A 16,614-nucleotide genomic window follows, 5' to 3' on the forward strand; every position below is an offset into this window, starting at 1 on the left:
TCTAGCAAGCGACTGTTAGTGTTCTGTGTTGTGAGTTTGTTCTATGACAGGTGACTGCCACTCAAACGTTGGCTTAAAAACTCTCAACGGCAAGATTTTTTAAATGAAATTTTCGGACACTATTATTTTGAAAAACTTGGAAACTACTTCAAGGAAACTTTGGGGGTAAGGAATTACTTTTAAACGTCTATAAGTAGCCTCAAACTTCAAAGATTTTAAACACCAAGAAATTTTCAGCAATCAAAATTCTCAAAAAGGCTCTCAAACTCTCTTGTGTTCATTCATCTTCAACTATTGAATTGCTACTAATTCAAACTCCGAAGTAAAGCCTTCAAAGTCAAAATCTTTCAAATTTTGGAAGATACTTAGTGATCTAAATTGAGTATTGAGCTTCAAATTCTTTTATATTTGAATTACTTTGAAGTATTATTGTGCTAAATGTTGTACTAACCTACTCTGCTGTGAAAGTGTTTTCTTATACACGAACTCTTCTCTATCTTAGTTCTTGTTTATAGACGATTCAGGGTTGTAGAATCGTTGGACCAAACGAGGGAATATCTTTTGGAGAGGCAGGCTCTAGCCTAATGGAAGGAGTGATTATAATCAGTATTGTTCCACCTGTCAACGCAACTGAATTAGTGAATCCTTTGGTGGTTTGCCAAAGGCGAGGATGTAGGCTGGGTATAAGTCGAACCTCGTAAAATATTGTGTCTCTCTTCATCCTTACTCTTTACTTTTTTAGCAATACTTACAACCTGTGTGTATGCTTTAAATTGTTAATTCTGAGTGTATAGTTGTTAAATAGACCGATGGATAATTTGTTTTTTGCTTGATCAGCATTGATTGCGGAAACTGAAAGGGACTACATTGGTTGATCATCCTAAACTTATTAATCTGAAAGTTTGTTTAAAAGCTAAACACAAAGAAGAATTGTGAGTTTGGAATAAACACAGGGCTTACATAAAATCAACGTGTCTTAAAATTTATTACAGGGCTATTGATACAAAGATCAAGTTTTTGATTATCTTATTGATTGGTTGTGGTTGAATTGTTTTTACTTGTTGTGATTGTTGATATAAAACAAAGAATTAAACCTAAAATAATTTTAAAATTCCAATTCACCCCCCCCCCTCTTGGGAAGCTATCCTAATTTCAATTGTGAACTGCATGTTGTTCTTATGTTGTAACTTCTTTTAATTATCTTTATATTTTTTTCATCTTACATTGTAATTTTAATTTTGCTCCCTGTGATTAATTATGCTGAATAATGGAACTATTTTTTCTCCAACATAAGTAACCATGGTTACATGAAGAATTTCATTTTGGGTATATATATGGTGTTCAGACAAGTTTATGATCCAATATTGGTATAAGTGTGGTGGCTTGGTTTAAACAATTCATTCATTCAGCTTTTGGGGAAAAAAATTATAAGGCTAAATTTGTTTCATATGCATGTGTATTGCAAATGATAATGTGCACTGGTATGCACTGTTGGTTCATTGCCCATTCTGTGTTGAATCTAGTTGCTTAAGCTCCATGTCTATCATTATGAACTATACCATGAACACTAACCTAAACATGGGGCTTTTTTAGAAAACTACAGAAAAGTTTTCCACAAAGCTGGCAGTGCTTCATCAAGCTTATGTATTGCAAGGCTAATCACAGTTTTGATTAGTTGGCTGATGCTGGTCTCAATTCAAACCTTGGTTTTCATGTGTTAAGCTTCCCTCCCCCTACTGCTGAATCTTGTTTTCTATTTTGATGTTATTGGGGCTTCGTCACTTTGGTGGAATTTTGCATACTTGTTTTGGGCTTAAGCCTACCTTTGGACCCAAAAAGGTGAAAACATAAAAGACTCAACTTGGGAATCTACTATCTGCCTCTTGTCTTAAATTTTTTTCCATTTTTTATTTATTTTGTGTTTTTGTTTTTGTTTTTATTTCTTTTTATTTTTTTTCATTTTATTATCAATATTCACATGTACCAATCACATTTTCCTTTCTTAAAATGAAAAGCATCTAGAAGTGCATCCAAATGGACCTACAAGTGCGCATGCATGTATGAGCAATTTAGAATCTCGATGATCACTTATATATATAGATTTTTTTGTTCTAAAACTCTACTCAATTGCTATTTTTTTTATTTCTCTTACAGGGTTTAAAACAGATGTAGTCATATGCAGCTATGATGATCATTTTCTTGTAAGTTATGGCCTCCCTTTTCTTTGTAGTAGGGTTTATCTGCATGCGCTCATGTGATTTCTTTGTTTAGAAATTTTTCTGAGGTTTAAAACAATTTTAGGTTATTGCAACTCAAATTGGAAGCATGGGAACTATACTACAAGCCAGGTCTGCCATTTCTTTCTGCATGAGATAGCTATGTTACTTTTAATGATTGATCATATGTATCATTGGATTAAATTTTCCCACTTCCCATTGTATCATAGGAATACTTATGATGATATTGGGATTGCAAACTAAAGTGTGTCACTTTGTCTAACAAAGCAACGAATCTTGAGCAACGGATATCTTCATATTGATGTGCATTTCAAAACTTTCAGATACTACAATCTTGCATAATTGAAAAGAAAAGGAAACTGCATTGATTTTGAACATTTTTAGTTTTAGGTTATTAATCACTGTCAAAGCACCTTTCACTAAGCTGTTTGATTTTAGGGATATGTGAGGATACCTGGAATCTAAGCTTTGACAATCCTAGGTGCCCAAGTTTGTTTCATATTGGGAATCCTACATGTGAGGTGTTTGGGATTCCCACTACTTCTGTAAGCCACCTATTAGATATTGTTAATCTTTGACTCTTATTGGATAGGTGTCCTATTCCCAAGTTTAGGATTCTTTGGCTTGGATTTCCATAACCAAGCACCTGGTTAAGTGTCTATTATCAATTAATTAGTTCAAGTGTTGCAACAGAACCTGTCTCTTAATATAGTGGTAAGCATTATGGCCATATCCTTCATTTCATATTTTTTAAGTTTTGATGGTGGAGTTGAGTAGCAAAATGGAACATCTAGAGGTGAAGCTTGTGCGGTGGGAAAAAAATTCCTCATCATGATATCACAACAGGATACCTTTTCTTCATATTTTATATTGTTTTTGGATATTATTGTCAATTGATGCATTCTTTTCCTCAGAAAATGTATGTTAGCTTTTTACGTAAAAAGATTCACTTCCTCAATCTATAACAAAAGTTTTTTATGTCGATAACTGAATCCAAAAAACCTCAACTCAATCTATCATAAGCCTTCTCACAATCTAAGTAACAATTTTATGCACAACCCAAGCTACATCAAGAATGCTTGAGAAGCAACCTTCTGGCCAAAACTAGAAAACCTTAGTTGAAATATGTTTTAACTTTTTCCTGGTAATATTTTCTTGATGGATGGTATTATGTTATATGAATTGTATATTGAACTACTGGAATACATGTTTGTGTTGAACGCCAACTGCATGGCTGATGCAGTATATTGTGAATTGCATGCTGGTGGGGAATTTAGGTTGTTGCATGCTTGAAATATTTTATTTTGTGAAAATAACCATATTTCAGGTACAAGTTTTATGGGAAAAATGTCTAATTTACAGACGACATGTTGTCAAAATTTCATTAAAATTTTTCCAAAAAAAAACATATACAAAATAATTATGATAAAATGAATGTTAAAATATTTTTGAAAGAATGAGTGAAAGTTAAACGAAAAGTCATTTCATTAAGCCCTAAATTTGCATCTATTAACATACATAGCATATCATTTGCTTTTAACTATGGATAAGCATTATCATTTGTCCACCACTAGGAATACTTTGTTTTAAGAATGAGTTAAGGTGTTTACGTGCGTGGTTTTATGCATGCAGCTGTATATATTCATTCGTACGCCATTCACATTCATTTCAATTATTCGTTTAGGGTTGAAAATTATTGTACAGCGCACTCTCTATATTTTTCTTCCTGATTATACTGAGCGCCAACTCTCCATTCTACTCTCTATTTGTAGGGTTCGCAATAGTCATAACATCAGCACGATGTCATGTAAGCAATACAATCGTCGGATGCAACTTGTGATTACTGTCGTCAAAAGTTGCATCCGACAACTATAGTGCTATAGTGTACTAAGGAGTAGAGGGTGTTGTTCGCGGCTGTTTATTTGCATGCTCCTCATAGCTCCTTGAATAGACTAGTACATCATCAATAAAAATAACAACAAACCGGTCTAAATATTGGTAGAAGATCCTATTCATCAAATCCATGAATATTGCAGGAGCATTCGTCAGACCAAAAGGCATAACAAGAAATTCATAATGCTCATACCTGGTCCGACAAGCCATCTTCGATACATCTTCTGCTCTTACCTTTACTTGATGATAACCTGATCTGTGATCAATCTTATAATACACCCGTATACCCTAGAGCTGGTCAAATAAATCATCTATATGGGGTAGAGGATACTTGTTCTTGATTGTCACCTTATTAATTTCCTTATAATCTATATACATCCTCATGGACCCGTCTTTCTTCTGCACAAATAACACTGGAACTCCCCACGGAAATACACTAGGTCATATAAAACTCTTATCAAGCAAATCTTACAACTAATTCTTTAATTCTACCAACTCTGCTGGCGTCATTCGGTAAGGTGCTTTAGAGATCAGTGTTGTACCTGGAAGCAGATCAATAGGAAAATCTACCTCACGATCAGGTGGCAAGTCTGGTAGCTCATCTAGAAACATATCTGTAAACTCTTTTACTACTGGCGTACTAGTGAGCTTCAATTCATTCCCTAACATTTCCTTCATAAAGGCCACAAATTCCTGACAACCACTCAGGAGCAGTCTCTTCTCCTGAATAGCTGAAACCAACTAAGGTGGGGATTGCACTCGTGACCCTATAAACCTAAATTCTGATCTTCTCAGAGGTCTAAATATCACTTCTCTTGAATGGCAATCTATACTGGTAAAGTTAGCTGCTGGTCAATCCATGTCGAATATGACATCAAACCCGTACATGTCTAGCACTATCAAATCAGCAAAGAAAATTTTTCCCTGAATATCAACTAGGCAGCCTCGAAGCACCCTACTACACCTCACTACTGACCCGATCGGTGTAGTTACTAGCAACTCGGTGTCTAATAACTATGTTTCTTCCCCACACAATTTAATACATCTCATAGACACGAACGAGTGTGTAGCTCCTGACTCAAATAATACAATAACTTTAAATGAAAGCATGCTAACCATACCTAGCACCATGTCACCGGCTGTCTCAGCATCACCCAGCATCAAAGTAAAAACTCTAGCTGAAGCCATATTCCTTTGCTGGCCTCCACGTGGCACCTGATAGTCTCCCCAAGTAGGTTTAGGAGCAGGAGCAGCTCCAATCTAAGCCTTACAATCTCTCATCATGTGTCATGGCTCCCCACATCAGTAGCAAATACCTCACCCGGGTGTCTCTTCCCACAAGTCGGGCAAGCTGAAAATGGCTGCATACCTTGAAACCCACGACTCCCCAACTCCTGCCTCCGATCCCAATAGTAGCCACCTCTCTTCCACGAACCCCGACTGGACCCCTATTGGTAACGTGGATTTCTTCCTCTGTCTCTGCTCCTCAGCCTCCAATCGCTCTTTGGCTTCTACCATAGTTGCCCTATCTATCAACTCGACGAAATCTTGCAATTTCAGTATCGACACTTGCTTATATAATCCTCTCCTCAGACCTCTTTCAAACTGTCTTATCTTCTTCGTCTCATCTAGAACAATGTACAAAGTAAAGCGAGATAACTCAATGAACCTTGTTGCGCACTATTGCACTGTCTACTGTCTCTGTTTCAGATTCAAGAACTCCTCAATCTTAGCTTCCCTAGACGAGACTGGAAAATATCTATCAAAAAAATTATCCTTAAATCGCTCCCATGTCATCTCTATAGGCACTGTCCTCTGCTGCTCCATAAGTTTCACTACCGTCCACCTACTTTTAGCCTCTCCAGTCAATTTATATGTAGTGAACAGCACCCTCTGCTCCTCAATACACTATAACACTGCATATACTTTTTCAATCTCGTACACCTAGTTTTTAGCGACTGCAGGATCAGTTCCTCCTGAAAAATTCGGAGGAATCATCTTAATAAACTTCTCAATCGAACTGTCGTGGCCTGCAGACGGAGCACCTTACTTTCTGGAGTTCCTAGCAATTTCAGCCATGACTTGCTGAGCCACCCTGCGCAATACTGCATCTGAGTCACCACCCGCAATGCCTGAGGGCCCAGCACCCTCATTACCATTAGCATGGGCGTTATTACCTCCAGGGTCCATCCTAGAAAGACAATAAACTTATCTTAGAACCCTACTACCATAACATATCATCTAACTAGCATATTATATCCTTAACCAATTCATCACCCCTGATCTTAATTTAAGGTTCAATCCTGCAACCTAGATATCCAACCCGACAATAGTTTATCATGACTTTCCTGAAATTGTCACCCCGGGAAAGACACATGAACCATCACTGAAGTTATGCATCTAGACTACAAAATCAGACCCCAAATTCCCTTATCCTATACTCTAGTATTATTACTGTTGTATTCTAGAGTCTACAAAACCTAACATCCTAGGCTCTGATACTAAACTATATCAACCTGCTTAACTTACCACATAATTAATCACATTAAACACCCTGATACCACTAACTAATCATATAATAAATTCAACCCGAACCCGTGGGTAACGGGGACACACCTGTCATATACAGCGGAAAGCTAAGCAGCAGTAAATATAAATTCATTCACCAAACCATAAGATACATTATACCAAAGTTACCTACATTCCACCATATACTATTTAAATATACAATCCTCAAAGTCACCAAATATGAAACTAGGATCTAACACAAAAACCTATTGACCCTAGTTCAAAAACTCACCCTCCTAGCGGGGTAGTATAACCGCCTCAACGACACGGGGCTCGGTCCACCTGTCTTTCTGGGTTCCCTGAAATGGTTTAAGTTAGGGTGAGACACCTCTTAGTAAGGGAAATAAACTTAATGCAATTATGTGGCAACATGAATATTTAGGTGCTATAATAAATATACAGTACATATTGCATGCTTGAAAACATTGATAATATCATAGCTGAATAACATACAATCTCATAGTTATACTGCATCATACTATTCATAAAATCATCTGATATAACTAATAATTTTGAAATTTACCCAGGATGAAAAACTAGTTGATGTCATGTATTACGTCCCACGACAGGTTGTGCAGCCCGAAGGCAGGACTCGACAATGGCTGGTCGACTACTTCCGAGTCAAAAATGTTTGTAAGTACGATGGACCCGCCACACCCTGATCCAGATTGCCGGATTTCCAGGTGGACATCTATAACTCAACACTGAAAGTCACATCGACTATCCATCTCCCACCCCCTCTACTAGTAGGGGCAATTAACACAAGTCTGAACTGAACTGAACTGTATAGCTACGGTACCGTGCTCCTGATAACTGATATGAACTATCATCCGAGTTCTGATAACATATAGTACATGATAATATACTGTTTGAACATAAATAGATTGATTGCATTTTCTGAATTCTGAAATAACATAAATAATTACGGCCTTGTGCCAAATAAATTCATAACTGCGGCCTTGCACCGAAAACATGCATAACTATGGCCTTGCGCCGGCTATTAATCACGACCTTACGCCGAACATGACATGCATAATGATCTGAATAAATGTATTCTTGAAATAACTCCAAATATGCTTTTCCTGTAAAATTGACTTAACATAATACAATTTGCGTAAAATAATATTCATACCACACAAACTGAATAAAATCATGATTTCTATTCTGAAATCACATTTCCTAACATTTCATACTAAAAATACATATTCCTGTGTAACAGTAGTATTTTCCCATATATATATATATATATATATATATATATATATATTCATAAGTATGCTTATATATAATACATGCTTTCTGAACATAAACCTGCTATTAAATAATAATAATTTTCATGAAAAATTACTACTTTAGTTTATTCCCTTACCTGACTACTGAAAGCCTCCTACAGTGTCTAGTCCTACACCCACAGGGTTCCCCATTCAATACCCTAAAAACAATATTCTCCTGAACAAAACCTCAGTATTTCTTCGAGTACTACATTTCCTATAACTTTAGGAAAGTCAAATATTGAATAAAAAGTTTTACCTTAAATTTGGGATGAAATCCAAGTTAACCCCACCAACAATCCACTTCAGTTGACTTGAAGAGAACTTTCCCAGGAGTGTCGTGGTGGCCTCGGATCGTCGAACCGAAAAAAATTCGGCCCAGAATCTTAATTAGAAGGGGGGAAAGGACGAATAAGGGAGAGAGAGAGAGAGAGAGAGAGAGAGAGAGAGAGAGAGAGAGAGAGAGAGAGAGAGAAAAGGAGGGAGGGAGGTTTTCACGTGAATTCTGTAGAAAAATTCGAGTTTAGGCTATTTATACACTTTCACTCGTCGACAAGCCACGTCACTTCGTTGACGAGGCCATAAAGGAAGTTTGTCGATGAACGCTCATTCCTCATTGATGAAATTCAGAGTTGAAAATAGTCTCTTGGTATCTCCTTATCGACGAGACACGTGTCCCCATTGACGATCTCATTAAGCATGTTCATCAACAAACGTGTTATGTTCGTCGATGAGACCCCTGTTGAATCCTCAAATTCAATTTCCTTTCTCTCTCCTTTTTCTTATTATTTAATTATTATTATTATTATACGGGTCTCTACACGACATATTCGAGACCAATGACCTTTTGTTCCATACCTATAGCAAATATTGTCATTATTTTGCACTTTGTTATTTTGTTTAGAGATTTCTTTACTCTTTGCCCATTTTCTTTGAGTCTTTTCAGCACCTTTGCTTTCAAACTTTGAAGGATGATCATCACGGGTCCAACAATTTTTCCTACCATGACCCTTTTGACCACCACGACCTCGTCCACGACCTTGAGAAAAAGCCACATTCACTTCAAGCAATGGTGTTGAGCCAACTGGAAAAGATTGATGATTTTTCAAAAAAAGCTCATTATTTTGTTCAACCACAAGTAAACAATAAATTAGCTTAGAATATTTTATAAATCTACACTTTCGATATTACTGTTGTAGGAGCACACTCAATGCATGAAAAGTCGAATATATGTTTTCTAACATATCATCATTGGTAATTTTTCTCCACATAACTTCAATTGAGAGCTAATTTTAAACAAGGTTGAATTATATTCACTTACAATTTTAAAATCTTGCAGTCGCAAGTGTATCCAATCATATTGAGTTTTTGGAAGAATTACCATTTTTTGGTGCTTATATCTCTCATTTAAATTGTTCCAAAGTACTAATGGATCCTTAATAGTAAGGTACTCAATTTTCAATTTTTCGAGTAAATGGTGTCGAAGGAAAATCATTACTTTTACGCGATCCTGCAGGTATGCTTGATTTCCTTCTTCAATTGTACTTTCAAGATTCATAGCATTAAGGTGAATCTCAGCATCAAATACCCATGACAGATAATTTCTTCCAGAAATATCAAGGGCAATGAATTCAAACTTTGTGAGGTTTGACATCACAAAGTCACTTTGAAAACAAATAAAAATTCAAAGTTAGGTAAACATTAAATGGAAATGTTACTCTCACATATATCCTAACATAAGAATATTTAAGGACACATACTCAAGATAAGAGATATAGTTAACATATAAATATAGTTTGACGAAAAACTAAAGTTATATAGATAACAAATGTTAAAGGAAACAAGATTCTTACCTTGGAATAATACCAACGAAACTTACTATATCATTAGAGACTTGATTGTGCTGATAACGTGTTGTAAATAAAATAAAAGAGGAATACAAAAAAGTTTGGAGCTATAGAAATTCAATAGTCTAGTTCTTTAGGAACTAGATGTTGCTAATCATCTTATTATCACATTTTGTTGTAAAGTATGTCCTCATATAGGTAAATACATTAGCATCCCAAAGGTTAACCACATAATGAACCTTTATGTGGGCATACCAAAGGTTGTAACATATTATCTAGATAGTCATCCACATAAATATACATGTTTTACAACACTTTCATGCAATATTTTTTTTTTTTAGAAAAAATAATTAGTGCAAGCATCGACAATCCAAACATTTTATCCTAAACAAACTTCAAGCGTTGTAATAATTTGGATAACTTAAAATTTTCTATTTTAATATTAAAAATTATCCTTCTTCTTTCTTATATAGATATGTTCAAAACTCCGAGATATCTCACATTAGAAAAAAAGGATAGGGAATAAATTGTATATATAAATGGATCCAAGAGCTAAGAGGATCGAACTTTTGGATGAATTGATTGCTTACCCATGTATATGAAGCCTATACAAAATAGACTATCCAAGTCCAACCAATTAATTGATAAGTTGTAGAAAGCACCTACCCCTTCATGTGTCCATGTGCCTCTTGTTGTGAGACACGTACTATGTAGATAAACAAGTGAGACGCACGTAGGATGTTGGTGATAGTCATTTTTTGGCCAAATAAATAATAATCAAACTGAATAACTCAAAATTCAAAGAGAATAAAGAGCGAATAAAATGTTTCACGAGGCAGTCAACCGACCACTTATGGGCAGTTGACCATTCCCCCCTTCTTCCCGTTTTTTCGTGCATACACAAAGGATCTTGGCACCATTTGCATGCAGGTGGTCGTCTAGTCTTTTTAAGTTGATCGATCGGCCCAATGCAATTTTGAAATTTAGATTCCTTCTTCTCATTGGTTGGTCAATTTGGTTGTGCCATATGCCCCCATCAATGTCACATGTTAGGCAAAAAATGAGGATGTTAGTTGGTTATTGATAGTTATAGTTTGAATTTGAATTTTCAAAGTCAAAATTTAAATTTGTTTGCTTCCATTTTTCTTAAACTATAAAAAGACTATGCATAAGCCATTTGGGGCATGCCTACTAAGGGAAAAAAGAGGATAATGGTAGATACTTAAAAGGATTTTCATGCATGGTTGGAGGAGATCTCTTATTTCAAAATTTTCATCATTTCTCTCATTTTTCCATACTTTTATTGGTTCCATCTTTCTATATTTCCTTTGAGTGAGAGTTTTTGCCCTTTGGTCTACATTGAAAAGCAATTTTTAGGTCCTTCTTACATATTTCATCTTATGTTCATTAGCTGTCATTTTTACCTTATTACATATTTGAGAATAGTGAGAGTTATTCCCCTCTAATCTACATTGAAAAGTAATCTTCAGGTCATTCTTACATCTTTTATCTTAGGTTCATTAACATGTCATCTTTGTCTTATCACATATTTGAGAATATGGGTTAGCATGATTGATTTTGCATGATTCCTACATATGCATACGTGGTGGCATGTCATCTAAGATTAATTTAAAGTAGGATTGTACTCTAGATTCAATAAAATTGCATGAAAAATTTAAGTATTGTAAAGTATGCATACAAGGGATCGACCACCTCTTTAAGGAGAGTCGACCGACTTTTCTACTTTATAAATCTAGTCATACCAATCAAAAATTGAAAATCACTCTTTCTTCTTTTTATTTTCAAAATTTGCATGAGTGCATGCTTTTTTTATAAGAGGCACAAAGTAGTAGAGTCTTCATGAGGTTAAGTCCTTTATATAGACTCTACAAAAGCCTTTTCAAAAAGGGATAGAGGATGGAAGTTTTATGTAAAATAATAAACAAAGAAAAATAAAGTGGCAGCAAGCACCCGACTAGTCTCTGCAAATGGTCAATCGACCAATATTACAACTTGTTTTTTCATGTCTGAATAATTATTTTTTTTATAAAATTTCTTTTCAAAAAAGGAGATATACACATACAAAGTAAGTATGGCAACCATTAACAAAATGGGTGCTATACGGTACTAGTTCTTTAAATTCCATTAAAAAGAAATTTAAGAAATTACCTTCCCTATTAACAATGGTACTCTTCAACTTAAATCTCTTTTCATAAAGGATTTCCTTTATTTTTCCTTTTCAAAACTAAGTTAAAGTAGTGACTCTGTTTTCTAAAACAAATATAGGCAAGTTAGAGAATCAAAGGTTTGGTTGTCTATACTTATTTGATTTTTAAATGATCACTTAATATGTTGACAACCAAAATGGGCCACCCGAGTCTAGTGTTGACACACTTCTCACATTTAAACAAGAGGCACTGGAGGGACAAATACTTTGTATAATTCCCTTAATAAATGGTATGAGAGTTGTTAGTGAAGGTGGGAGAGCTAATTCTCATGACATGCTAATAATTGGAAGACATATGAGAAAAAGGCTAATAAGAATCATCTCGATATTACTTGTCTGAACTTAAAGTCAATCAATTGGCTAGGACATTTTGTATGTTCCATGCATAATATAATTAATAAAGATAATTTAATTGTTGCAACTTGCCCTGGAGAAGCTCCCTTATACTAAAGGCAGGCCTCAAATCGGCTTGACTTAGGCAAGCTAGAATTATGAAATATAAGGGATGAAAAATGAATCAAATATAAGCCAATATAGTCAATCTTAACCATTGGTTAGCTAGGATACGTGTGTACTCACACATGTTTCATATTTTACCCTCATAAAATTCCACAAGTCTATAGGTCAGAAGTAACTCCAAGTTATGAGGTTGGTATCATCTATCATTGGCACCTACCACCATTATTCAAGCTTGCTTATGATGGAAGCCCCAACATTACATTTGCTACATCTCTTTGCTTAGTCTTCAGTTCATTGGCACATGACATATGCCTTAACCCTTGTTCAAGAGTTTTGGCAAGAACCCCCTTAGGGATTTTGTAGTGACCCAAAGAATAATAGCATTTTAGTAATAATAAAAGGGAGAGAAAATAGATACAGAAACAGAAGGATGCCGTAGACTTCGTCGACGAACACAAGGTTTCGTCGACGAAGGTCTTCAGAATTTTGTCGACAAACACAGGTCTTCGTCGACGAGAAAATACCAAAAGATGGTTCAGGCTTCTCTGAATTACATCAACGAATACAGGATTTCGTCGACGAAATTACTAAGAATTCATCAACGAAGTGACGTGGCTCGTTGACGAATCTAACCCTATAAATAGCTAAAAATCAAGATATTTCTCATTTTCACCGCGCCTCTCTCTCTCCTACGACTCTCTCTCCCTTCTCTCTTCATTTTCGGCCCCACCAGTCGCCGGATCGACGATCCGAAGCTACTACGACGCTCCTGATGAAGTTCTCTGCAAGACTGCATAAGCGGATCGTCAGGAAATCGAAGTTGGATTTCATCCCAAATTTAGGGTAAGGACTTTTATCCAGTTTTTGACTTCTTAGCAATTATAGGAAATGAAGTAGGCAGAAAAATACTGATTTTTAGTTCTGGCAAATATCATTTTCAGGGTGTTGTATAGGAGGCCCTGCGGGTATCGGGTTAAAGTACAGTAGGGGCTTTTCAGAGTTAAAGTAAGGGAAATATGCTATGCTAAGAAATTTCTAAATATTATACAGTGTATTTATTTACGAAAATTATGTATTAAACTATGGTATGGCTTGTGAACATGTATGTAGTACGGGGATATGTTTTACGAATTGTAGTTTCATGATTTTTATGAATCTCAGTACCATGATTTTACGGATTTAAGTACTATGATTATGTGAACTTCAGTACCATGATTTTACGGATTTTAGTACCATGATTATACGAATCTCAGTACTATGATTATACGAGTTCCAGTATTACGAATATACAGTTCCATGTTATGATTATTCAAATTTCAGTACGTTATGCAGCATCATGGTTATTATGATTACTTCAGAATCATGGTAAAACATATAGATATGTATAGAAATATATTATATGATATCAGATCCTGTTAGACTTGCAGCTACAGAGCATGGTACCGTTGCTACAAATACTATGTTACTTTATGAGTGCAACCACCTATTCAGATAATACGTGGTACAGTCGACCACCTAGGCCCTTGAAGAGGTTAGGCTCCCCATCCAGATATGGGTTGAGGTGGGCAGGTCGACTGACGGAGTTCAATGATTTATTCCTGGTTGGCCAGCCAGGATAAATCCAGCCTACGGACCGCATAACCTCGTCATGAGGGGCATGTCATGACACAGATAGCCACAGGGAACAGTTTTAGTTACTATTACTTACGTATTGATTTACAGAAACGGGGATCCTACTATATACACTAGAAGTATTTTAAATTATAACCATAATACTGATATGTCAAGTAATAGGGAAAAGGGGTGGTGTACTTTATTATTTGTGTTGTACTTTTGTACTCAATTATTCATGTTTATATGAAACAGATTTCATGATATATAGTAGCTTATTTGCCACACACTAGTAATAGCATATTTCTTCTTACTAAGCGTTGGCTCATCCCAGTGTTGAAATATTTTTCAGGTGATCCAGGTAGGTGAGCAGATCAAGCTCGCAAATAGAGGGGCGTCTATAGTGCCCTATCAGAGAGTGAGTATCATTTTTGGGATCGTTTTTGTATATCCCAGTATAGTTAAGGGAATTTTTGAAAAACAGTTATATGTGTATATTTTGGGAAACACAGTAGTACTCTGGTATTGGTTTTATATTGTATATAATGGTTATGTTTGTATGATTCTGCTTCCTGCTGTTTAGGTTAATATCATGGTATCAGAGTATGTTATTTGCCATTTAAAAAAAAATCAAAAATCAATTTATTAAGCAGGTCATTACAGATTCTTACAGTCATTATATGCATGCCCTCCTTTAATTTTTAAGGCATACACACACATAATGGACATGCACATTGACATTTGGGGTTTCTCATAAGCCTAAAGCTTGCCACGTGTTATAGGAACTGAGCATATGTCCTCTCTAAGTGTATTTAAACCCAAACTTCATCTAGTCTTTGACTTCAAGCTCTCTCCTTCTACAGCTTCCATGCTCCCTACTTCTCTATCCTTTTTCTTCAAGTTCCTACTTCAACTTCCATGTTCAATCTCATTTTAAGTTTGCTCAATCTCTTCCACTTAATTTATAGAACTTCAATTCTAGATCCTTTTCATCCATTTGGATAAAGTTCCTAGTAATTTTTTTCAAAGTGCAAAAATTGAACTTGGAGTCAAGTCATACGCTAATGCAACACCTGTCACTCCCTATTCCAAGTTTGGGAATTCGAGTGCCTAAAAGATGTACTTAGGATAGTCCCTCAAGGATTCTCCAAGCTTTTTCCTAATCTCCAGAATACTTAATGATGTTTTCATCATGCTTTGGTTGCTCATAAAATGAGGCATGGATTAGATTTTGAAATCCTTGAAAGTGGGCATGGACCTTAATTCCAAGCCCAAATACCATGCTTAAGTAGATTCATTAAATTCAAAGGCTTAACAAACAGTTGCATTCAATACCCCGTTCAATAGTCTCGAATATTTCCAAGTTGTCCACAACAATCGTGGTGTCGTTGTAGGATTCTATTACCGGCATTCAAAATCCTTTGGGTGATGTTTCCCCCATTATTCCCTTGTAAAGGAAGCTTCCTTGATTCTCCTCTTGGCTCTTTATTGGTTTGGCTTTTCCAAAGTCATTTGACTCACATATTCCCCAATAGGAGCATGATTATGCAAATGTCATAGGTTCTTATAGAAGGCAACAAAATAATGACACAAAAATTGGCTTTGGTTGGACTAAGCTATTATTGCATGGAAAGTCAATTATCAAGGTTATGGCTTCTTCAATTAGGTGCGAGCTTCATTTATATAGTGGTTCCTACATAGATGAAAACATAGAGAGATCAGAATCAAACTTAATTTGTAAAACTCCTTTAATGCTCAAGTTAATAAGACAACCCTTGATGAGGTTTGCTACGTCATTACAAGATGGTATCAGCATATCTCGCACCAATTCCTATATCTACTATAGAAATCAAGGTAATTAGGTTGTAGTTACTCAAGGTTGGGCCCTATACGTCATAATTGCTCGTTAGCATGAGACATGTGTATACTCTCACATGTCCCTCATGTTTTTCACATACCTTCGTGAATATCCTGAATGTTTCATTATGCTATCATTTCGGTCTATCGTGTTTTTTTAAAAAAAAATAATAGTAATAAATTTACTCCCTTAATATTTGTACTTACTGTCAATTTTACATCTCCATTTGAAAATCATTATCTTAATTCTCAATGAAAAATTAAAATACTAATGATGTCATTTTGCAAAAGAACTTTTGTTAATGAAAACTAAAAGCAAATAAACAAAATAAATTTACAAATAACAAAACTCATGTGCCTAAAATTTTTCTTTTTTTCTTTTTTTTTTGGTTTTTGGGGATAACTTTACTGTGTAAAATATAAAAGTAAAAGAATAAAAAATAAGTCAACGAAAATAAGAATTCTTTTTTTTTTATTTACTTAAAATTTTATCACAAAAAATTTATTTTTACATCATTAGATTAAAAAAAAAGTAGAATTTAATTTATTTTTACTTTTTACTTTTTACGTCTCACTCCGCCATAAAATAAAAAACGATATCAGACTACGAATTACAATTGTTTAATTTTTACTTTAGTTTAATT

The sequence above is a fragment of the Malania oleifera genome, chromosome 11, assembly GCF_029873635.1.
Source record: "Malania oleifera isolate guangnan ecotype guangnan chromosome 11, ASM2987363v1, whole genome shotgun sequence".
Classification (NCBI taxonomy): Eukaryota; Viridiplantae; Streptophyta; class Magnoliopsida; order Santalales; family Ximeniaceae; genus Malania; species Malania oleifera.